This window comes from Mustela putorius, unplaced genomic scaffold (genome assembly GCF_011764305.1).
Source record: "Mustela putorius furo isolate JIRA1106 unplaced genomic scaffold, ASM1176430v1.1 tig00003850_pilon_pilon_pilon, whole genome shotgun sequence".
NCBI lineage: Eukaryota > Metazoa > Chordata > Mammalia > Carnivora > Mustelidae > Mustela > Mustela putorius.
Window position 1 is genome coordinate 5,938,031 of NW_025422002.1, and position 24,409 is coordinate 5,962,439.

General features: G+C 42.2%; 1 long non-coding RNA gene across 1 annotated transcript in view; it reads left to right on the plus strand.

Moving 5' to 3' along the window:
• Positions 1 to 1,638: 1,638 nt before the first annotated feature.
• The window catches only part of LOC101680091, a 55,410-nt gene continuing 32,639 nt past the window's right edge, over positions 1,639 to 24,409 (plus strand). Inside the window, exon 1 of the long non-coding RNA XR_198423.3 lies at positions 1,639 to 1,820. This is a non-coding gene — a long non-coding RNA (uncharacterized LOC101680091). The remainder of the gene's footprint in view (positions 1,821 to 24,409) is intronic.

The following is a 24,409-nucleotide window of genomic DNA, read 5'->3' on the forward strand; positions in this document are numbered from 1 at the left end:
TGGGATGAAAGCTATTGGCCAGTTGGTAGCTGTTAATGTTTCTCATAAGTCTCATTTACTGAAATCTGTAATTTGAACGTGGCCGTTCTTTGAAATGCTCTAGTCTCTCGAAGTTCAATCAATTTCTTAATCACGTAACCACAGCAGGAGCTGCTGAAACAGAGACAAAGGCTGAAGAAACGTATACACATCCTCTCTTATAGCTCACAAAATATGGAATCCACTGTCTCCTTCACAAAACCTCTTGTAGTAACGTGCATCTAAGTGGGGGTGGGGGTGGAGCTGGGGGGGTTGTGGAGTGGGGAGGGTGAAAAGTACTTTTAAAAGAGAAGGAAAAGAAGTCAGAAACTATCATTGTTAGGTGAACAGTGACAACAAAAAAATCAAGAGCTCCTGATGAAAGGCAAATTATACTATTCACATTGATCGCTTTTTCTCCTTTTTTTCAAATGATTTATTATCCTTGGATATTACAATCAGTTAGCTAGCTTGCTGAAGCATAAATATTCGATCTTGGCTTAATGCTTTTCACAAGTGCTTTTTGCTACAGTCAGACGTCTTTGCATTTCCTCCATCTTTTCTTGGTTAAACCAAGGAGGCAAATATTAGGTGTGCAAAGAGACTAGAAATCATTGACCTGTCAATTAGCCAAGGGAGGGAAAGCCCCAGGGCTTAAATAAAATGCCCGCAGGGAGACACTCCCAAACTGTATTTTCAGACTGCGACATTACCTGTGTCCTCTTGTGGTTTGCTTTGTGTCTGCAGGATACCGTAGAATTCATTTTGTTTCCAAGTCACAGTCTCTTTGCACTTTAGTTATTATTAAAGCAAGCTGTACAAAGATGGGGGCTGGATTTTCAGACAGTCATTGTACGTGTCAAAATTCAGTTTGGAAGAGTGGCTCGGTTAGAGAAGACATTGAGTTGCTTCATAGTACGTCCGCCCGCACCTCCCGCCCTCCAGGCCAATTCTCCAGAAAAGGGTGCCACGTGAGATGTGCTAGCAAGCACACCCAGCCTCTGGGCATTGAGAAGCCGGACCTGAGAAGGCGGATCTGAGTGGAGTGCTGACAGCCTCCACTGCACCCGCTGATTTGAGTTCTCTTTTCTGAGGTCAACAAATCTGGCTTCCCAGCTTCCCTACGAAATAATCTTCCAAATACTTGCAGGGTCCTCTCCCCAGCTCTCCGTTGCACTCCTTCCTTCCAGCTAACTGTTCTGGTCAGTGCTCATAGGACATGGTTTAAATCTCCCTCATCGCGCGCCTTGGCAGTCAGCATCCCAGACTGAAATCGTGGTTCCACGTGGGTCTGTGTGTGACCTGGTTGGGGGTGGGTGGGGGTTGAGGACGCAGGGGAGGATGTTTCCATCCCTTTATTCATCTGCAAAGCAGAGATCCAGCGCCTGCTTACCTGAAGGGGTTGGGAGGAGGACATGAGAGCTGCTTGTGGGGGGTGTAGCAGTGCCTGGTACCAGACCATCACTGAAACATGGTGGCGGGTATTACAATTCTCCTTAAGAGAGTCCCTTGAAATCCATCGTAGTGGCTGTTGGCCTTTGGCCCTGGTCTGGAAGGCTCCTCTTTTTTGTTCTTCCTGGTTCTGGTCCACTGCCTGGCTCTGACCTTGCAGTTCCAAAACAAAGCGGGGCACCACAGCTAGACGCTGATATGACTCAGTATCAGTGTTGTAACTTGCCGCGGGAGATTTATTTGAGCTGAGTCTCAGTTATCCCCCTGGAAAAACCGTACCTTCTTTGCAGAGTTGTGGGGTCAAATGAGAGGACTTGGATGGGAGCCGGCATCTAGTAGCTCAATATGTGGTAAGTGATTACTGTCATTTCCCCCACTATAGGTCTTCCTTGGGCTTTGCTCCCATTCTGTACTTGCTTTGTTTATTCTCACTGGCTTCCAACCTCAGACTGAAAGTCACCTTCTTAAGGACGCCTTCTTCTTTTTTTTTTTTTTTAATGTATTTATTTATTTGAGAGAGAGAGAGAGAGCTCGTGCTCCAGTGGGAGGAGGGGCAGAGGCAGAGGAAGAGAGGTCTCAAGCGGACTCCCCACTGAACACAGAGCCCAACACGGAGCTCGTTCTCCCACGCATGGGGTCACGACCTGAACTGAAATCACGAGTCAGATGTTTCATCGACGGTGCCCCTCAAGGAGGCCTTCTCGTTCACCCTCTCTGAAAGAGATTCTCTCCTGTTTCTCCTACTGCTGTCTTCACCGTGATGACTTATTTATGCTGTGTACATATTGGCTGTCTGTCTTCCCGACCACACTGTTAAGAGGCAGGAAGGCAGGGACTTTGCTTTGCTCTCTGCAGTAACCTGGTATCTCGCTCCCAGCACATACTTGGTGCGTAATTATTGAAGGAAGACACCCTGATCATCACCACTGTGATGAAGAAGGTGAGAGAGGGACTAAAGTGAGTTTTTTGTCACTAGGATTTTCAAACACAGCATGCGCAAACCTGAATGGCTTTACGCAAACTCCCCAGGGCCACATCTCGAGTGCTGGTGACTGCAGGGCTGGATCGATGCTCCTGAGATGAGGTCGGTTGCATGTGTGCCTTTGCATGTAAACGGGATGCTGAAATCCTCTTCCCACACCTAAGTCTCCTCTCCTACAAGCACACTCTCTGCGGGCCTCATCCTTATCCTTTTCCACACAACCACCAGCTTTCCTGCTAAAAGTGGTTCATGTTTGTTCAGCATTTATAATGTGCCAACCACACTGCACAGGGCCCTCTATGTGTTATTGTCCAAATCACCACAAACACACTTTGTGGTCAATTCACATATTCCTGATGTGCTCCTAAGAGCACGAGGCTCTGACGTGGGCCTTGAAGAGAGAGAACAGGAAGGAGGAGAAAGCAAATACGAGCAAGAATGGAAATAGAAAGCAGGGATCTCACAAAATGGCAGCTTAGATAAAACCGATGAGAAGCCAGTCAAGGAAGTAGAAGTCCCCAGGCCCCAGTCCAAGTTCAGACTAATGCAGGAGTCCACTGTTGCCAGGGACTAGAACCAAAGGCCAGCAGAGGGCTGCCGGTCCAGACAGTGGCCGCTCAAAGTCATCCTCCCCGGGCAGCGTGTGACATGGAGAATCTGGTCCTTTCCTGCTGGGGCGCTCTGCCCTGGCGGGGGCCCCACAGCAGGCCCAGTCCCGGGTGTGCCAGTCCACATGGAGGTGGGGAGAGGCCAGAGAGGGGCCGGGACAAGTTCTGCTGGGGAAGGGGGGATTCATTGGCAAAGTCACCACAGATACAAAACACATTTTTGAAAAGCATCTTCACCAGGGGTGTTCTTTGAAAATGGGACAGAAACCTCCCGAATGTCAAGAGATAGGGGTTTTTTTTTTGCCAAAGCAACAGAATGCTGAGGATTGCAAGTAAAGATTCTTATTATAAAAAGGTGCTAAATTCTGGAGTAGAGTTTAATTATACCTGAGGTATTTCTGACTTCGTGCGTGTATGGGGGGGGGGGGAGGTTCTGCCTCTCTCTATCACCGTTATTATCTCATTTTTCCCACCACGGGGCTCCTTAGTCATCTTTCCAATCCCCCACCCCCCTTTGGGAGGCAGTTTCTGGCAGAGCACTCAACCGCCAATAAAAGTTGCCCCCTGAGACTCTGACTATTAACGATCAGATTCCTGGCCATGGCTAATCATCAGGTTTAATCACATGTTAATCATATGCCAGATGACATGGGGGCAAGCTTCGGATATTGCTGGGGCTGGATCTGTACAGCACAGACATGCTTGTCAGTGAAACATGTCTACTGAAAGCATTCGTCCTCGTGCGTGCAGAGCGGGAGAAAGTGAGCAGCACGGGGGTGTTTCAGGCTGCCTGGTGTGATCTCTCTTGATGGATTTGCTCTTCTAAACTGCTGGCCTATCTTTAATGCTGTATTTGATATGGTCCATCTCTCAACCTCTCTGGCTGTTCTACATTTCTGTTGCTGGCTTCTTCTGAATATTTTATAATCAAGTATTTACTGTGCCTCCGGAGATCATTGGAAACTCCATCAGCAGAGCTGCTGCCCTGGGTGTCTGTGGATCTAGCAGGGTGAGCTCTCAGGAGGAAGGCGAGGCCGTATTTCCTCAAACACTCCAGGGGTGTCCCGTCTCACGTGGTAGAAGTCCAGTGGCCTGACCAAGGCGCATAAAGGCTTGCATTGTCTGGCTTCCAGCTATTTCTCTGATTTCATTTTCTTAACCCCCTTTGCTTACTATACTCCGGCCGTATTGGCCTCCTCGATATCTCTGTTTGTTTTCTGTTACCACATAATAAATTGTTCCAAGCGTAGCAGCTCCTACCACACCCCCATTTATTATCACCTTACATACAGTTCAGTAGCTCAGAATTACGGGCAGGCTCAGCCACATTTTCTTCTCAGACCAACATCAGCTTGCCTGCTGGAATGGGCTCTCGTCTGGAGGCTTTTGGGAAAAGTTAACTCCCAGATTCATTTGGGTCTTTGGCAGAATTCTGTTCCTTGCAGTTCTAGGACTGAGAACCCCGTTTCCTGGCTGGCTGCCTGCTGAGGGCCACTCTCGGCTTCTGAAGGCCACCCACATTCTTTGCCATGTAGTCCCCTCCACCTGTAAGCCAGCAAATGTGCATTGTGTCCTCTAAACCAGCAAGCATACTGGACCTTCTCATGCTTTGAATCTCTCTGACTTTCTCTTTAGCAGCCACCTGATCAAAGTCTCTGTTTTTAAAGTATTCATATGATTAGGTTAGGCTGACCTGGATAATCTTCCTAATTAAAGGTTAACTGATTAGTAATCTTAATTGCAGTAGAGAAATTCTTTTAACATATATAATCATGGGAGTAACACAGGGGCGGGGAGAAATCACAGATCCCTTTTTAGTTCTGCCTCCCATGCTTTTCTTCCAACGTGCTATGATCAGTCCTCACCTCAGGACCTTTGCACCTTCTCTCTCCTCTTTTTGGAACTCCTCCCCAGAAAGTCACATGGCTTATACAATTGACATTTTGTGTCTTTACAATTTTGTTTGTTTATTATCTCTCTTCTCTCACTGGAAGAGAGGCCCCTGAAGATGGATGTTTTGTCTGTTTTATTCAGGGCTGTATCCTCATCTCTAAAATAATTCCTGGCACTTAGCTGATGCTCTACACATGTAACTAAATAAACATATAAATGAATCTTTAGCTCCTCCCTCTCTCTTCTTCTAAGATGTCTATGAATGGTGGAATGCCAAATAAAATGATCCTTAACAATAGCTTGTCTCTCTAGGAAGTCAAGCCTGAACCATGGAAGGAATCGGGAACCTCTGCTTTTCTACCTGATCTAAATGAGCACAGAGTTTAAAGAGGAAGGCTCTTTTATCTCCATCTGTCAGTCTTCCTTACATTGTACACATTAGTCTCTTCTTTGCCTGGAAGTACCTTATGCGTTCCCATCTCTCTATCCAGCCCGGGGCTGGAAGCGCCATGAAGATGTTTTGTCTTCTTCCCATTCAATGAGAGACTTGTACACACTAGAATATGCTCCTTTTCCTTGCCAAGAATATTCTCTACTTTGAAAGGTCCAGGTCGGGTCCCACAGGCTCTGTGGCATTCTTTGATTGCTGCATTTCATAGGGAAAGCTTTCTCTTGTGAGCCAATTTAATATCTGAACCAGAAGCCCTGGGAACCCAAGGGCTGCGTCAAATGCAGCGGTCTGTTTTTTGGCATGCAGAGTCATTTTTAAACATTTGAGCCTTCATTTAAAGGAGAATGCAATAAAAAACATTTGAAATTCTCTCTTACAGTATGTATAAATCAAGCCGTCATCCTGTATGCCTTAAATTTATAATGACATATACCAACTATCTCTCAATAAAACTGGGGAAAAACAGCAACAACCAAACCCTGGGCTTCTCATTTTTCTTAAGAGTAAAACTCGGGCAAGACTGTGCTCTGATTTCCGCGTGGCGGCTGTTGGGGCTTGCGCGAAGCCTCCTTTCAGCTGGGACCTGCGTCTGCCGCTTTCCATCGTCTCTACCTGTCCCCGCTCTTTCACTCCAGATGAGGTCTGAGTGTTGATTGCCATGTATCATTTTTGTGGCTGATATTTTTTAAAGCAAAGAAGTAACTCTCTTTATCCCTGTTTTATCAAAAGTGAGAGGGCAGCTTGTAGATCCCTTCACCCTACCTTGTGGCTATCATCTGCCTGGTCCCCTGCAGACTTTTGAGTGTTGCTGTTTCTGCCCAGTCTGCACGCTCTGTAAGGCTCAACGTTCTGTCTGCCTTGTTCACTGCTGAATTCTGAGAGCCTGGAGCATCAGAAATGATCAATCAATGTTTACGGAGTGAACAAGCACCTGGTATCTAAAATCTGTGCAACTGACCCAACTCCTAATGACCCCTGACTTTACTGTTGTCTCTTTTTTAAGATTTTATTTATTTATTGGGGCGCCTGGGTGGCTCAGTGGGTTAAGCCTCTGCCTGAGCCTTCATGCTCAGGTCATGATCCCAGGTCCTGGGATGGAGCCTCACATCAGGCTCTCTGCTCGGCAGGGAGCCTGCTTCCTCCCTCTCTCTCTGCCTGCCTCTCTGCCTACTTTTGATCTCTGTCTGTCAAATAAATAAATAAAATCTTTAAAAAATATATTTGGATGATGTTTATAGGGTTCCATGCTGGGCATTGCATACAGAGGGATACTGATCAAGCAAACAGACCCCTTACTTCTGGGAGGGAGAATAAGGAATCCATGCAGGTAACTGTTCATGAAGAGTACTCTGAGAACATGAAAAGCACCATGGGGGCTCAAAGCCAAAAGGTATCAGGGAATTGGGGACAGAAGGGAAGGGTTTTAACTGTGCCTTCAAGGAGGAGCAGAATCTTGAAAGACAGGATGTTTCTGGTAGGGTGAAATGTATGAAAAGCCCAGAGGTGAAGAAGTACCATATAGGTCAATTACTTATTTCAATGCAACATCCAATGATGCGTCCCCAAGGGTGCCCTTTGTATATAGTAGATGCTCAACAAACATTTCATTGGCTAGAAGCACTTATTGAACCCCCTGCCTTTGGTGTCATGCTAGGGACGATATCAGATTTATATCAATTTGATAAATTTATAGTTTTTGGAAAAATTGCAGCTCATGATAGAGATAGGAACTACAAACAGCTAGTAAATCAAGAATGTTGTTATTATGCATTTGGAGGTAATATTTGTGGTCAAAGCCTCGGGGTGATCTGCAGATGGGCACTTTAATCTCACACACGTGCAGTGTAGCCCCAAGATTTTCTGGTTTTCACATTCTAAAATCTGATACTCTGGGCTGCTAATCATATGCTGATCCACTCAGGGCCCACTGTTTCTTCGTTGTTTCCAAATTTGATTAATGTTCCTGCCTTCATGCCCCCTCCTGGTGGTGAGGCACCATGCCACAAATTACGCCCCCCAGTGGGTTTCAGGGAGCAGAGGAAATTTCTTTTCTAACAGTGAGGAGCTCCCAGGAAATTTCTTGGGAAAGCTACCTGATCCTATCACAAAGGCAATGCACCCTGGAGTTGAGCAAGAGGGAGGACAGCACTGCTTCTCCGGCTGGAGGGAGATAATAAGGGTCAATGGACAAGCCAGTTTCAACGGACACCAAGGAGTAGCACACAAGAGAAAAACATTTGCGCTGAATGTGTTGAAAGTAATGATTCTGACCTTTAGAGAATTTGTTAACACAAACTTAACTTCATTTAAATCTTCAATTAATGTGGCTATATTATAGATTAGCGGACTCTCACAATATAGACATTTTAATAAGATTTTGGATTTGATAGCTTTATCTAGCATCAGCGATGGGCTTGCTTAGTTGAATTTGGTGATGCAAGCCCTGCCTCCAGATGTTTGCATGTAGGCTCTTTGAGTTTCCCAGTGGCTTGGTACCCAAGGCCATCTCATCTAACTAACTTGCTTGAATCCACTTCTCTCCCTGTCTATACCATGTGGCCTCACAGTTGATCAGGTTCTTTCTGAACACCTGAGTGGTGGGGCCTTTTTTACTAGAATAGGAAACAGTTCTGTAGAATGGCACTCATTATCCTTTTATTTGATCACCAAACAGTATTTTTAAAACACTTAACGGATTTTTTTTTTTAAAGATTTTATTTATTTATTTGACAGACAGAGATCGTAAGTAGGCAGAGAGGCAGGCAGAGAGAGGAGGAAGCAGGCTCCCTGCTGAGCAGAGAGCCGGATGTGGGGCTTGATCCCAGGAATCTGAGATCATGACCTGAGCCGAAGGCAGCGGCTTAACCACTGAGCCACCCAGGCGCCCCCACTTAACGGATTTTTTAAACAAAGAATGAATATACACACAGTAACCTATCAGTATAAAAGGGCATATCATGAAACATTTTCTTTCGCCATCTAGCCCGGTCCTCTTCCCAGTGCATTTCATGTGTATTTCCAGAATATTCTTGCCTTAACACAAATGTATGTGTATGTACACAGTCTCACCCCATGTTTTTGTTTTTGTTTTTCCAGCACACATGTCCCTTTTTTTTTTTCAATCGTGTATCTTGGAGATGATCCCAAATTGGTATATAGAGTTCTGCACTCATTTTTTACCTCTGCATAGTATTCCAATGTAGAGCTATATTATCATTTATAACCAGTTCTCTTTAATGGTAATTTAATGGTTGCTTAAAAAGTGATATTTTTGAGTCCCACCCTTTGCCTTTATACATGTTTTTGCCAATTACCACCCATCCCCAGTCCCACTCTACAACATCTATTTATCCTTCAACCAGTTTAACTTCCTTGGAAAACCTTCCCCAATTCCTGAAGGCAGAGAGCATTTTGCACACACCTCTGTCATAATGTTTGGTGCAGTTTAACACCCTAGGATGTACGCATGGGTCTGGCCCTTCTACCTGTACTGGAAGATGGAACACCCTTGGGCCAGGCTCTAGCTCCTGGATCTGGGTCACCTGAGGGCACAAGGGACCATACAGACCTGTTGTTTTAGCAGGAGCTGTGGGAGGTGGAGGAAGATAGGTAGTTTGGTCATGAAAAATATTATGACTGGATCCTATAGCCATTTGGAGAGGAGAATTGCTTAAATCCGTTGTAGTTATTGTAGGTAAGCTATTTACATGTCTTGCTGGGCCTCAGATGAACTTAACGATATGGGTTAAAGTCCAGATGCTGGGGCTTTTCCCGGAGATGCCACTTTAGGAGTCCAGGGACAGGTGTCAGCCATTTGTATTTTTTACAAGTTCCCTGGATGGCACTGATATGCAGAGCATGGTTGGAGTACCTCTAATCTTTGTGGACAAATGTAAGAAGTAGAAAGAAGTGTTCTGACCCTCAAGGAGTTCACAGTCTAGGTAGGGAGACAGTGAAAAAGGTAAAAAGGAAGCGAAATCTCAGTACAAAATGTTAAATGTGTGTTGAAAGACCCATGCAGGCTGGGGCATTAGAAAAGGCTTCACAGGGGCGCCTAGGCGGTTCAGTGGGCTAACGCCTCTGCCTTCAGCTCGGGTCATGATCCCGGGGTCTTGGGATCGAGCCCCACATCAGGATCTCTGCTTGTCGGGGAGCCTGCTTCCCCTCAACCCCGCCTGCCTCTCTGCCTACTTGTGATCTCTCTCTCTCTCTGTATCAAATAAATAATTAAAATCTTAAAAAAAAAAAAAGAAAGAAAGAAAGAAAAAAAAGAAAAGGCTTCACAGAGGAAATGAAACTTGAGCAGGGCCTAGGAGGGTGGGTACCCAGTCTACAGGGTTCTGTATCCTTGAGGTTAGTCATTGGACAGATGCATTTGTAGTCTTTTGAAGGAGGCAGTGGAGTGTAGACACAAAGAACAAGGGCTTTGCAGCTCACTGCTGTGCTGTCGGTCATGGCTGCATGATGTACTGTTTTGCGACTTGAGCAAATAAATTCCACATCTAGGCTTCCATTTCCACATCTGTTAAACAGAAACAATACTTTTCACTTCAGAAGCGTTGTGAAAATGAAAGGAGATTAATTTATGCAAAAATCTTGGTATCTGGAAAGCCCTTGAAAAAGGCGATCTTTTAATAATAAGTTAAACATAGTTCCAGGTTTTATTCTAAATCTTTCTCTCAGGAAAGTCAGATGTGGCATATAGGGACTGGGGACTCAGCAAGAAAGCAAGAAAGAGGGGTCTGTCAGAGAGAGGGGCTGAAGTACTTTGTGGGCTCTAGTGAATTTTCAGCTCTGCAGCTCTTAGCCATGACCAACCATCCATTTAAACCCCAGGCCAAAGGAGCCCACTGAGCCTTCCCTCCATTGCCTTGTTTCCTGAGGTGAGCAGCCCAGGGTGTTGGGCAAGCTGAGAGTCAGACCAAAATTGGCTGCAACCAAGGAATGGCACATGTCCCTCCAAATCCTATTAAAATAATAATTTTAAAAAGAACTAGAATATGGATTAAAATGATTTTCCATCTAAATCTTCCCAGTGCCACAGTCTATCCCACTATTTTGGATGAAGCTTCAGGACTGTTAGAAGCAGACTTTCCTTTGACTCTGTTTAAGCAATGACAGCCATTGCTCAGCGGCGGGCTGCACAGCGGCCATCATCCCGCTCACTCCCTGGGCCAACCCCCAGCCAGCAGCAAATCCATTCTCTGGAAAGGATCTAATGGCATCTTTATCATGACCACGTGAAACATCCGGACTGTCTGAAAAACTCCCTCAATACATGTTGAACCCACAGTCTCAATGGCTAGAAATAAATAATGGTGTAGACAGAAGGTCAAAGGGAGAAGAGGAAGGTAAGAATCAAAGCAAAAAAAGGAAAGAAAAAGAAAGCAGGGAGAAAAGTTGAAAGGAAACAAAGAGTGAGGAAAGTTGAAAGGAAAAAGGGAAAAGAAAAACATACTAGAATGGGAGGGGAAAAAAAGACAAAGAAAGAGGAGAGAAAAGAGAAAGTGGGTGGAGGGCTTTGTAGCCCCTCCTGATTCAATGTCAGCGAAGCTACGAGGTGTCCTGTTCCGCCATGGCGGGCACCCTGTGTGTGGGCCAACCTTCATGTCATGAATGAAACACGATTTGTTCCCCCGCGTCTGCTGACATCAATCAATGAGGCTGTTTTCCTCACCAAGGCACAACGAGGTGATAAGGGGAGATGTATAAAAAGCGCTAACTAGTAGGAACAACAATTACTTTTGAACTTTAATGAGGTACCTGACAAGAAAGGCAGTTAATTTCTACCTAACGATCTGTTGTGGTCCTTGGAGTCATGCTCTGGGGTTACATTGGTCTTATCGAACAAGGCTCTTGGTATCCTCTGACCATGTGTCCAGAAGAAAGCCACTGATTCAATGCGGGGACTGCACAAAGACGGCCCTGTGGTCATTTTTCAGCCCTCAGTTTCTAAACTGTGGGGAGAGAATGGGAAAGAACAACTATTTTAAAAGAGAAATCCTGGGGCACCTTGGTGGCTCAGTGGGTTAAAGCCTCTGCCTTCAGCTCAGGTCATGATCTCAGGGTCCTGGGATCAAGCCCTGCATCGGGCTCTCTGCTCAGCAGGGAGCCTGCTTCCTCCTCTCTCTGCCTGCCTCTCTGCCTACTTGTGATCTCTCTCTCTGTGTGTCAAAATAAAATAAATAAATAATTAATTAAAAAAAAAGAGAGAGAGAAATCCAATTGGGTGAAGCCTATTTTATGGAGTTGAGATATGAAGAATAAAAATGTAAGCATGTAACAGGTTTCTTATACTGTTATGTGGAGGAAAAACCCTAGATCACTTTTCCTTGCTGTGGCCCATGTGGAAAGATGCTGATGTCAATTAACTTTCTTTAATACCATCAGTTACACTTGGCATTAACAAGAGTTATTCTGTTGCCTGTGTATAATAAGACATACTGGATAACTCAAGATGAATGAATGTTTAAACAACTCTGACTTTCGTTAGAAGAAAGTCAGGATGGCCCACAGGCTGCCACACCTCTTTGTGCAAGCAGACGTGGCTAATTGATAGCTGCACAAGTCCCATCATGTCCCTACATGAGCTCAGAATTCTTCTCCACACAGCACCCATCATCCTGTGACAGGAGCTGTCATGTGGAATGAAGCCTTTTAAACATCCCTGATGTAGATCATAAGAAAAAGTTATATTTCTCTTCCCTCCTTGCTATTTTTTTCCTCCTCCTTCTTCTTCTTTATGGAAATGCTTGAGGACAAATAGCCTGGGCTTTGGATTTCCAGCTGAATCACTAAATGGCTCATTGCTTGTTATGTCACTTTGAAAAGTGGGCCATTTTAGAAGTTCCACTAGGGAATTTGACAGGATTGCTGAGGCAAGGCTGCATTTGAGTTTCTGAGCTTTTTACTCCACAGCAGACATTGATGGAAGCCAACTTCTGGAACAGATGGAAAACTGTGCATTTCGGGAGAGAAAGCAAATGGGTCACTCCGAGTGCCAATCCAATTCTTTAGGCTGAGAAAGTTTTCTGTGATGACAACGGGACACCAAGTGACCCTGAGTGCTCACGTCTGTGGGCTCAGTTTCTTTCTTCCTTGTATCTTGAAGTCATGAGCAAAGTCAGGCAGATGACCATACAGGACAAAATCATGTGATAGGAGGGAATACTTAGGCTACAGTTTTCAAACTGGAGAAGTGAAATGGTTTCATTAAAGATGCATTCTTCATACAATGAAAAAAAAAAAACACAGCCCTCGTCTTTGGTTGACACATGATTATTAGATTCTTCAGGATTACTTGAATTTGTCTTGCAACTGACACAGCACAAATGGCATCAGAACTTTTCGGACCACCAAGGAAGCAATTTAAAAATTCAATATTGTAGAAAAAGAAAACAAATCAGGCCTTGTCGGTTAGTCCTAAATACACACACTGCCATTTCATGGCTGACCTGTGTTAGAATTTACTCCTGGTGGCTCACTTATGAAAATATTAATTCTTGGAATGTTACATTTGGCCAGAAATGATCTATTATTTTTGGTAAAGATTTTATTTATTTATTTGACAGAGAGAGAGAGAGAGAGAGAGAGATCATAAGCAGACAGAGAGGCAGGCAGAGAGAGGGGGAAGCAGGTGCCCCACTGTGCAGGGAGCCCGACTGCAGGCTCGATCCCAGGACCCGGAGATCATGACCTGAGCTGAAGGCGGAGGCCCAGCCCACTGAGCCACCCAGGTGCCCCGGCCAGAAGTGATTTATACGTGAAAACTGTTACATTGCCTCTTTTAGCAGAAAAAGGGCAGGTGATGGGCATGACTTGGATTTCTGTGCTGTGGGTGAGGAGAGCAAAGGTTCCAGAGCGTCTGCTTCCTGGATGTGCCTCCTTGAGCAAGTCATCCAACTTCCCTGGACCTTGGTTTCTTTATCTATAACCGCAGTAATCATATACATCTTTTAGTTGCTGGGGAGCCAATAATGAGTTAGTGCATGTGCAGAACCTAGCACAGGGCCTGATATACTGGTGAATTCTATTTGTTATTTTCTATGGGTCTGAATGGCAGTGTTCCTTCTGGTTTAGAGAGTATTGAGGAAAAATGATCTTGGTATTGTGGAATGGAAAAGCTTTCAAAATCATTCTCTTGGGCTTAGATTTTTAAGCTTCCGCCTACAGCAATTTTTTTTTTTAATACCTCTTATGGTGGATTACAAAAATGGCCCAATTCTTCCTCTTCCTTCTGTCCACACCCTTTGCCATATGACTTGGAATCTCTTGCCTCTTGTTTCTGAATGTATCATGTGATTTCGTTTGGCCAGTGAGATGTTAGTGGACATGATACAAAGGAAGACTTGACAAAGCCATTCAGTGTCTCTGCTGGTTCTGAGTCATTCCACAGTGTAATTCCAAGTATTCTCCCCATTCCAATTAGGATTCCTTTGAAGGTCAGTTCCAGTTGGTGCGTTCACAGAGTCTGGTATCGCAGTGAGTCATTTCTTTCAAATTGTCTCTTGCCATGTCCGCAGCCTGCTCTGGGCTTCAAAGTCAAGAGCATCACTGAGAAATGCTGCCAGGTGAAGAGGGGTTGTTGGCAGTTCATATATTGTTAAACAAACCTCAATCACAAGACAGATGTAGCTCCTTTGGTCTTTGTGCCAAATTGTATTATTTCCGTGGAAAAACAGATTTGCCTTATCTAAAGAAAAAAAATAAAAAGTAAACATTTTCTGGTTAAAAAAAAAAGTACACATCTGTCGTTCCCATGAAAATGCGCAGGTCAGTCTGCTGGAGAATGAGAGACGTGGCGGCGAGCCAGTCACGGCAACCCAAAGCATGCGACCTTCAGTTCGTTCCCAGTTATGTAACCAAGACAAGCCAAAAACAACAAAGTCACTTAGCTGACCACCCTAGATTCATGATCAGTAAGTAATAATTGTAGCATGCCAGTGAGGCTTTGTGGTTGTTTGGTGTGTAGCATTACTAAAGCAATAGATAACTGTTAGGCTTCTATTACAGTTCAAATTCTCTTGTGTTGCAATTATGGCTTCTTTCTCAGGCTTGCCAGATGTATTGGGAATTCCTTGAGAGGAGGAATATCTTCTTTACCTTGTATCCCCTTGGCCTAGCACAGTACTTGATGGGAAATAAATATTCATCACTTGAGGGGCACCTGGGTGGCTCAGTGGGTTAAAGCCTCTGCCTTCGGCTCAGGTCATGATCCCAGGGTCCTGGGATGGAGCCCCGCATCGGGCTCTCTGCTCAGTGGGGAGCTTGCTTTCTCCTCTCTCTCTGCCTGCCTCTCTGCCTACTTGTCATCTCTGTCAAATAAATAAAATATATTTTTTAAAAAAATATTTGTCACTTGAAGTTCCAGCTTTAATAGGACATTCCTCCACTCATTGGTTTATTTGTTACTACATCTATATTCTCATTATTAAATGCCTATAATATACCTGGGCACCTTGACATTGGGGCTGTAGCCTTGGAATGGGGGAAGGAGGCTGAGATTCCATATTTTTTTATTAAGTTTTTCAGTTTAGTTCCAATGTAGTTAATGGGCGGTGTGCTGTTTAGTTTCAGGTGTATGATATAGCGATTCAGCAGTTCTATGCATTACTCAGTGCCCATCATGCCACGTGAACTCTTAATCCCCTTTACCTGTTTCACCCATCCTCCCACCTGCCTCCCTTCGTTTGTTCTCTAGTTACGAGTCTCTTTCTTGCTTTGTCTCGCTTTCTTTTTTCTTTGCTTGTTTGTTTTGTTCCTTAAATTCCATGTGAATGAAATCATATGGTATTTGTCTTGCTCTGAGTGACTTATTTCACTTAGCATTATACTCTCTAGCTCTATTCATGTTGTTGCAAATGGTAAAATTTCATTCCTTTTTTTTTTAATCTCGTTCTTTTTATGGGTGGATAATATTTCATCATGTTTATACCACATCATCTTTATCCAGTCACACTTGGGCTCTGCCATAATAAAACCATTGTATATAATGCTGCAATAAGCATAGGGGTGCATGTATCCTAGTGAATTGATGTTTTTTGTATTTTTGGGGTAACTACCCCATGGTATGGTTACTGGATCATAGGCAGTTCTATTTTTAACTTTTGTGGAACCTCTATACCATTTTTTAAAAGATTTTATGTACTTATCTGAGAGAGTGAGCAAGAGAGAGAGAGAGAGAGAGCAGGGGGAGGGACAGAGGGAGAGAGAAAAGCAGACACCCCACCCAACATGGGGCTCAATCCTGGGGCTCCGAAATCTACTTACACCCTTAACCAACTGAGCTACTCAGGCACCCTCTCTATACCATTTTCCAGAGGCGCTGCACCAGTTTGCATTCCCACCAACAGTGCATAAGAGTTCCTTTTTCTCCACATCTTTGCCAACACTTGTTTCTTGTGTTTTGATTTTAGCTATTCCGATGGGTGTAAGGTGATATCTCATTGTAGTTTTGATGGAGAGTGATGCTGAGCATCTTTTCATGTGTCTATTGGCCATCTGTATGTCTTCTTTGGAGAAATGTCTGTTCATATCTTTTGCCCATTTTCTAATCTGATTACTTGTTTTTCTGGTTTTGAGTTGCATTAATTTTTATCTATTTTTGATACTAACCCTTTATCAGATATGTCTACCATTCTATAGGTTGTCTTTTAGTTTTGTTGATGGTTTCCTTTACTGTCCAGAAACTTTATTTTGTTGTAGTCCCAATAGTTTATTTTTGCTTTTCTTTACCTTGACTTAGGAGATATATCTAAAAAAATGTTGCCACAGCTGATCTCGGAAACATCACGGTCTATGCTCTCTTCTAGGATTTTTATGGTTTCAGTTCTCACATTTAGGTCCTTCATCCATTTTGAGTTTATGTTGTATATGGTATAGGAATGTGGTCTGTTTTCATTCTTTTGCATGTAGCTGTTCAGTTTGAGAATCTGTATTTCTAAGAATCTCCTAGGTAATTCCATCCTGCTGATTCCTTCTTCCATCCTCTGAGAAGTAAGAATCTAGTTGATTGTTGCCATATGACAATGTTTGGTCCAGATTTGCTAGCTCATCAGACCTTCTTAAGAAAAACAGTAATTCTGTTTTATCTGAAATACCCTGGTTGTTCATGGTAGTAACTAATGTTTGCAAAGATACTTACAAAAATGGGAAACCTTTCTTTGACTATTTCATGACAAAAATAGGAAACCCCTCTTTGACTACGTCATGGAATTAAGTACATGAACTATTCTGATTCCAAATGCTAAGAATCACCCCTGCTGATTTCACTGTACTTTGGATTTTGCATTTCATGGGTTTGCCCTTCTCAATGTATGGTTTGCATTGCTCAAAATAGATTTTCAGCTTATTAGAGACGTGCGTGGGATCTTCTTCTTATTTTTCCATCTGCTAAAATATGTGGCAGAGTATCCAACACCCAGTGGGAGGTCAATAGATACTAGTAAACCATCTAATGGAGATAAATGGTATATTTCATAAAGCTGGAATGGATTTTCATATATTATCAGTAGGAGTTTTATTTTGGAGCGGGCAAGCAGAAAGCATTGCTTAATTTTATTAATTGCCCTCATTTATTAGAAAAAATATTAATAGCTTCAGGAAGTCTTGGTTGGCATGGGAAGAAGTTTAATATACTGAGGTGGTTATGATGGCATTTGCCTGGGCTGTCAGAGAGAGGAGACAGTGCTGTCTTTATGAAAGCAGTTGTCTTAAAAAAAAAAAAAAAGTACAAACTTAGTAAAAGACCCAATATTCTTAATGATAGATGAGCCAATGCTGAAGGACAGAAGTGCACATTTTCTTATAAAACCTAATGATATTATAGATGACACAGTGGAACAGAAATCATGGAGGCAAATTTATTATTATTTATTTTATTTTATTTATTTATTTGGCAGAGAGAAAGAGGGAGAGAGAAAGCACAAACAGGGGGAGTGGCAGGGGGATTGGCAGGCAGAGGGAGAGGTAGAGGGAAGGAGAAGTAGTCTCCCCGCTGAGCAGAGGGCCGGAGGCAAGGCTCAATCCCAGGACCCCAGTATCATAACCTGAGTCAAAGGCAGATGCTTGACTGACAGCCACCCAGGCACCCCTAGGCAAACACATCTTGCTTCAGGATTCCAAATATCTTTGGCAAGCCCACCTTGCATAGATGTCATTATGAACTTGTCATACATACCCTGAAGGACTAGATTACTTCTTTCTCCCTCCCTTCCTCCTTCCATCCCTGGCTTCCTTCCTTCTTTCTTTCAGAGAGTATGGGGGTGAGTCAAAGTGAGAGGGAGAAGCAGAGTCCCTGCTGGGAATGGATCCTGAGATCATGACCTGAGCCAAAGGCAGATGCTTAACTGACTGAGTCACCCAGGTACCCCTGAAGAATTACTTCTGAAAACTGTTGACTCTTCACTTAAAGCACAGCGCCCCTTTATATATATATGTGACACTCCAGAGTATCCTAACTGCTTTATTAGCTAAATTGACCTCACAACAGTGCTGGTAGGTTGGCATGGAAGATACTGTCAAGAAAATGATCTAAAATTTGAAAATAGGCAAAAGGGAAATGGTTTTCTTCACTATAGCACAAACATTATCTAGCAAATCCTCCAGGGATGATCTAAGTCTACAAAGGTGTAGATTTTCTATTGACCAAGCCAGGGGTCAGAAAACTTGTGTGAAGCCCTAGATACTAAATATTTTAGGCTTTGCAGAATATACACATTATGGGTTGAATATTTTTCTTCCTCCCTGTTTTTTAAAAGCAGCTCTTTAAAAATGTAAAAGCCTAGCTTCTTTTGTGTGCTGTGGGCTGGATTTGACCCCTGGGCAGTAGTTTGTCTCTCAGGCTCTTGAACTAGGCTATTTTACAACTCTGTAGGGATAAAAATTAACTTGTGAAAAATGAATAGCATTGCAAATGATTCTTGTCTGAGAGGAATGTAAATAATTCCTCTCCACAGGGATGCAAATAAATCTTGTCCAGGAGAGATGCGATTGATTTCCCTGTGGTGAAAAGGGATAGCCCCCAATATTACCATTTATAGCCTTGTAGGGTATTAACCAGTTTTGCCTCTATGAGCAAATTTATTTTGGCATCCCTTTGAGTGACTAAATATATTTCTATTCCTTATATTCTCCTTTGAAGTATCTTACTAGCCGTGTCATTTACGAATGAGTTGAATAAAAATTTTAAACATATGTTTTATATTTCACGAGTATCATATTTTTAACTCTTTTGAGAGTTATCCTACACCAGGAGTATTATCTTCTTTCGCTTTACCAGTGATTAAGTGTTTGCCTAAGTTAAACCAGTACAGAGACCAAATGGGACTTGAACATGTCTTTGGATTCTTCGTGGAGGAAAAAGCAATCCTGCCATTTTGCCCTCAGTCCAGCTCTGACCTACCTGAAAAATTTAATTTTCCTCCTCTGGGAAAAAGAAAACATTTCTAAAAGAAAACAGTTTGTATTTCTTGAAAAGAATGGTTTCCATTTTAAAAGGCTTTGCATCTCAAGATAGGCCATGAATCGGTAACTTTCTGACAGCCATGAATTATCAGGGCATCCATAAAGAACAGGACTCATAGATGGCCCAGGTTCCTCAGAAGCCCACTTCTTAGGTAAACCATGAGACACGGGGAGGTCCCGTATTTTGTTATCCAAGACAAAATCTCCTGGTGACATGCTGAAGTTATACACTATGTTGGTGACCAAGCTGAGAATAGAACATATACTTCCTAATTTTAAAATTTTTCCTCTGCCACATACTGTTACCTGACATTTTTCTGTATCATCCATTTATAAAAATGAATTTAAAATGGGATGGGCCAAAGGGTGACATCATCTCATCGACATTTACTACTTGATTTATTTTCATTAATATTGTGATCTTTTTTTGATTAATGTGACTAATGTTCTTCACAGGGCTGGGAAATATATAAATTATGGGGTTAATTAGTGTTGACGTTTAAACTCAGAATGGAATCATATTAATCGAATACATCTATTTGATGGGGGGTTAATTAATTAGGTTCCCAAAACTTCTTCTGATACATTCCACTCCATGTTAATGAACCTCATGGATCACCTTATTAAGCTGTAACCGTTACTTCCTTTTTCCTCTGCACTATTAAGCCATGTTTAATTTGTTCTCATAGTTCCCGTGGTCAATAACAAGGCCTTTATTTTTACACCGTGTAATTGGGGTTAGGAATGTTCACTTTCTCTCATTTGGTGCAGTGTTTGTATGACACATGTCATGGAAAATGCTTAGCTAGAGAACTCTTAAACACTAAAAGGAAAAAAAAATCAAATTGGCATTAATGAAGTGTGGGAGTGATATAAAGCTAAAAATGGTATTTATGAGTTAGCAAAGCTTTAAGTTTGAAAATGTTTGCTATAGAGCAGCACAGGGATAAAAATTACAAGTTTTAAATGGCACTTATTTTCTTCTTCAGCATCCTTTTAAAAATAAATACATATTTCTGTAGTGAAGTTTAATTTACATAGAGTAAAATTTGCAGATCCTAAGTGTATAGTTTGATGAGTTGTGAAAATGATGTGGCCAGGTCACTATGGCTCCCATTAGGATAGAAAACATATCTAATGTGGCAGAATATTTGCTTGTACCTCTGCTCAATCAGTCCCTCTGGGTGAGGTCCCTCACCCAGAGGTAACTCCTTCCTGATTTTTAATACCAGAGGTTAGTTCTTCCTGTTCTTGAACTTCAGATAACTGAAATCTTACAGAATGGACTTTATTTATTCTGACATCCTTGATGCAACATGGTTTTGAGATTCCCCTGTATGGCAGTATCAGTTTGTTCCCTTTTGTTTTGCTGAGTAGTGCCCCATTGTACGACCATGCCACAATTTGCTTATCCATCCTCCCACTGATGGGCGTCTAGATCTTCCTTGCCCCAAGGTTTGCCATTTATATATAAGGTTGCTACGAACGGTCTTGTATAATAAATCTTAGGATTGAAACTGATGGATCAGAGGGTAAGTAACAAAAAAATTGCTCAGTAATTTTTCAAAATTCTCGTTGACATTTGTTAGTTTTTTTTTTTTTTAAGATTTTATTTACTTGACAGAGAGAGCATATGTAGGCAGAGAGGCAGGCAGAGAGAGGAAGATGCAGACTCCCTGCTGAGCAGAGAGCCAGATGTGGGGCTCGATCCCAGGACCCAGAGGGAGATCATGACCAAAGCCAAAGGCAGACCCTTAACCCACTGAGCCACCCAGGTGCCTCTAATTGTCAGTTTTAAATTGTAGCCATTCAAACGAGTGTGTAGCGGTATCTCACAGTGTGTTTAATTGGTATTTTTCTGATGACTAATGATGTCGAGCACATTTTTGTGTGTGCTTATTGGCCCTTTGTACATATTCCTTTGCCATATGCTGATTTAATTCTCCTCCTCTGCCTTCTTGTCTTTTTTTTTTTTAACATTGGTTAAATTTTTTTGATTTACAGAAATTTAAATGTTCTGAGGATGAGTCTTTGCCAGAAACATGTATTGCTAATATTTTCTCCCATTCTGTAGCTAATTTTCCATTTTCTTAATGGCCTCTTTTGAAGGGCAGAAGTCTTTCATTTTCATGATGTTGAATTTATTTATATTTTTTTAATGGCACACCTTTTTGTGCCCTGTCTAAAAAAAGTCTTTATCTACATCAAAGTCATGCAAATATTCTCCAATGTTTGCCCCTCCAAGTGTTTTAATTCTAACTCTTATATTTAGGTCTATCATTGACTATATTTTGTGTAAGATATGAGATGGAGGTCAAGATTCGTTTTTCAATATAGATACCCAGCTATTTGAATACCATTTGTTCAAAACACTTTCTTTTTGGAATGCATTGCATTGGCGACTTTGTTGAAAATCAATGGACTGTAGAAGTGTAGGTCTATTTATGAATTCTATATTCTGTTTCATTAATCCATTTGATTAGCTTTAAGTTAGTGTTTTGCATTTTTGATTACTGTGAATTCAGTTTTTATTGAAATTGAGAATACAAGTCTTTCAACATTTTAAATTATTTTTCAAGATAGTTTTGGATATTCTACATCCTTCTATACACGTTTTAGACTTAGCCTGTCTATTTGTATGAAATCTTATTGGAAATTTTGTAAGATGTCTAGATAAATTTGGGGAGAATCGACATCTTTTTTTTTTTTTTTTGAAAATCGACATCTTATAAATATTTTCCAATCCATGAATATGGTATGTATCTCCATTAATTTGGGTATTCTTTAATTTCTGTCAGCAGTGTATTATAATTTTCAGTATAGACATATTGATAATCTTTTTTTGATAAATTGACTTCTGATAAATTTATATTTTATATGTGCTATTTCTTGGATCAGTTTTGGAACTATGTTAGGTAGTAGATGTAATCTTTAGTTTAGTTCACTCAAGATTCAGATTTCATGGAGAAATTTATGATTCCTGTCTTAGGTAATGTGCCCATTCATTTTTCAGAATGGATGATTTGGGCTCTTCACTGACAGTCTTTGCAAGACTATCTAGAAGCAAACGGGAGAGTTTAAGAGTCACAAAATGCAATAGGATCTCTCTTATCCAGAGAATAAAGAGTAAATCTTGGGAGGCAAACATGATAATTATTTACTACTGGTTACTGTGCTCAAAAATTAAATGATCTCATTTAATCCTTACATTATCCACATGAGGGGTATAATATTCCCATTTTACTGATATTGTCACATTTTTGAACATTTATAAACTTTGCCTAAGAGGTCTTCATGCTGTGCTAATAGGAATTATTTGCATGCAACAAATTAAGTGTCCCATACAAATTGTCCTCTACTATTCATTAAAGCTGGTACTAATTTAAGAACCGCTGTGAAGAGATTTCAGATAAAAGTTACTAATCATCTCCCTTTAAGATAGGGAGATTATTCTAGATTATCTGGATGGACTCATTATCATCACATGAGCCCATAAAAACAGAAAAAGAAGTTAAGAAAATGTGGTGGAAAAGGAAGGCAAGGAGAAACGTTCTAGAAAGGAAAGTCAAAGAAATTTGAAGTGTGAGAGGTACTTGGACCTGCCATTGCTGCTTTTTCAATGGAGGAAGAGAGCCTTGAGCTCTGGAAAGCCAGCTCCTCTGGAAGCTAATGACCTCTGGCTGACAGCCAGCAGGAAAATAAGTATCTCAGTCCTACAACCACATAGAACTGAATCCCGCCAACAAACAGTGAGGTTAGATACAGATCTATCCCCAGAGCCTCGAGAAAGGAATGCAGCCCTGCTTTACCTTGATTTCAGCCTTGGGAAACCTGGAGCAGAGAACAAACCTAACCATGCTGTATTCAGATTTCTGATCTACAGAACTGTGAGGTAATTAATGGGTATTCTTTGGTCACTAAAACTGTCGTAATCTGCTATGACAGCAATAGAAAGCTAATATATCATGGCTGTATATTCATAAATCAGCAATGGCCAAAAAGAAATATACATGGGTACATGTATATTACTTGAGCTGGTAAGGAATGATGAATGGTAATTGACACTTTGCCTCCGTGTCTGGGGAGTTGAGAGGGAGTAATGGGGATGTGGTCAACTGAAAGGTTCTGTCTAAAAGGCACCTTCACTGCTCTGCTCCCACATATGCTAAGAAGGTGAGCCCTGTGTTGCAGGAGATATTTATTCACTCTAATCCAGAAATTCAGGTTTTAATGTGATACTTTCTGATTTTAGCCAACTGACAACTAATAGAGTTTATAAATAGAGACAGAATATGTCTGGGAAAAGCTGTCACCTGAGGGATACCCGATTGTGACTTTTTGACGAGATACCCTAACCTCATTTGATCTTGCCAACAGGAAGAATTGTAATGTGAGGTTTATAATTTAAAAAAAAAAAACACCACCACCCAAGTTCTGAATTATTACTGAATGGTTATTTAAACATCACGTTCCATCTCTAAAATGGAAATAAAGATCCCAGTGTTATAAGGATGGGATGGTCACAGAGAAACAGCACATAACGCTCTGCACTAGTATGTATGTGCGTCCGCGTGTGTTACCTATATTCTATTTTATTGACACAGGCGAATGTAGGTCAGAATTGGCTACCAGAGGGGCACCTGGATAGCTCAGTGGGTTAAAGCCCCTGCCTTCGGCTCAGGTCATGATCCCACGGTCCTGGGATCGAGCCCCGCATCGGGTTCTCTGCTCAGCAGGGAGCCTGCTTCCCTTCCTCTCTCTCTCTCTCTCTCTCTCTGCTTGCCTCTCTGCCTGTTTGTGATCTCTGTCTGTCAAATAAATAAATAAAATCTTAAAAAAAAAAAAAAAGAATTGACTACCAGATTCACAAGATGCAATAGGACTTAATCACATGCTACCTTTTCTCAGCTGTGTGAAGGACAGGAAATGCAGGCTCCACAGCGTCTTTATCTCTTCAGGGGCCCCAGCAGCTACCCAAGGACACAGCTTCCTTTGTTCCCTTGCCCACAGGGGTGTGTGGGCGTATCCAGAATGAGAATATTGTATTTGGGTCACTTTGACAAAGAGCAGCTGAGGCCTCAGTTTGCCACAGTCTTTTATTCACTTCTGTCCACGTACGTGCTAGGTCTGCATGTCAGCTCACAGCTCCATGCGCCAGGCTTTTCCAGCCAAGAAGGCCTGTATAACATTCCACACACATTTGTCTCAACTCTGTGATAGCTTCCAAGGAAATAGGCCTCTGACCTTCATTTTCGCAGGCAGGCCTTGGTCAGTCCAGAAATGATTTAAACTTATCACAATTAGTAACATTCCCATTAAGGTAGTGTGTTTGTTTCCCGTGGCTGCCTCAACAAATGGCCACAAACTTGGTGCTTTAGAGCAACAGTAATTTATTTTCAGTCCCATAGGCCAGAAGTCAAAAATTAAGGTGTCAGGGGCGCCTGGGTGGCTCAGTCTTTAAGGGTCTGCCTTCGGCTCAGGTCATGATCCCAAGGTCCTGGGATCGATGAGCCCCACATCAGACTCCCGGCTCCGTGGGAG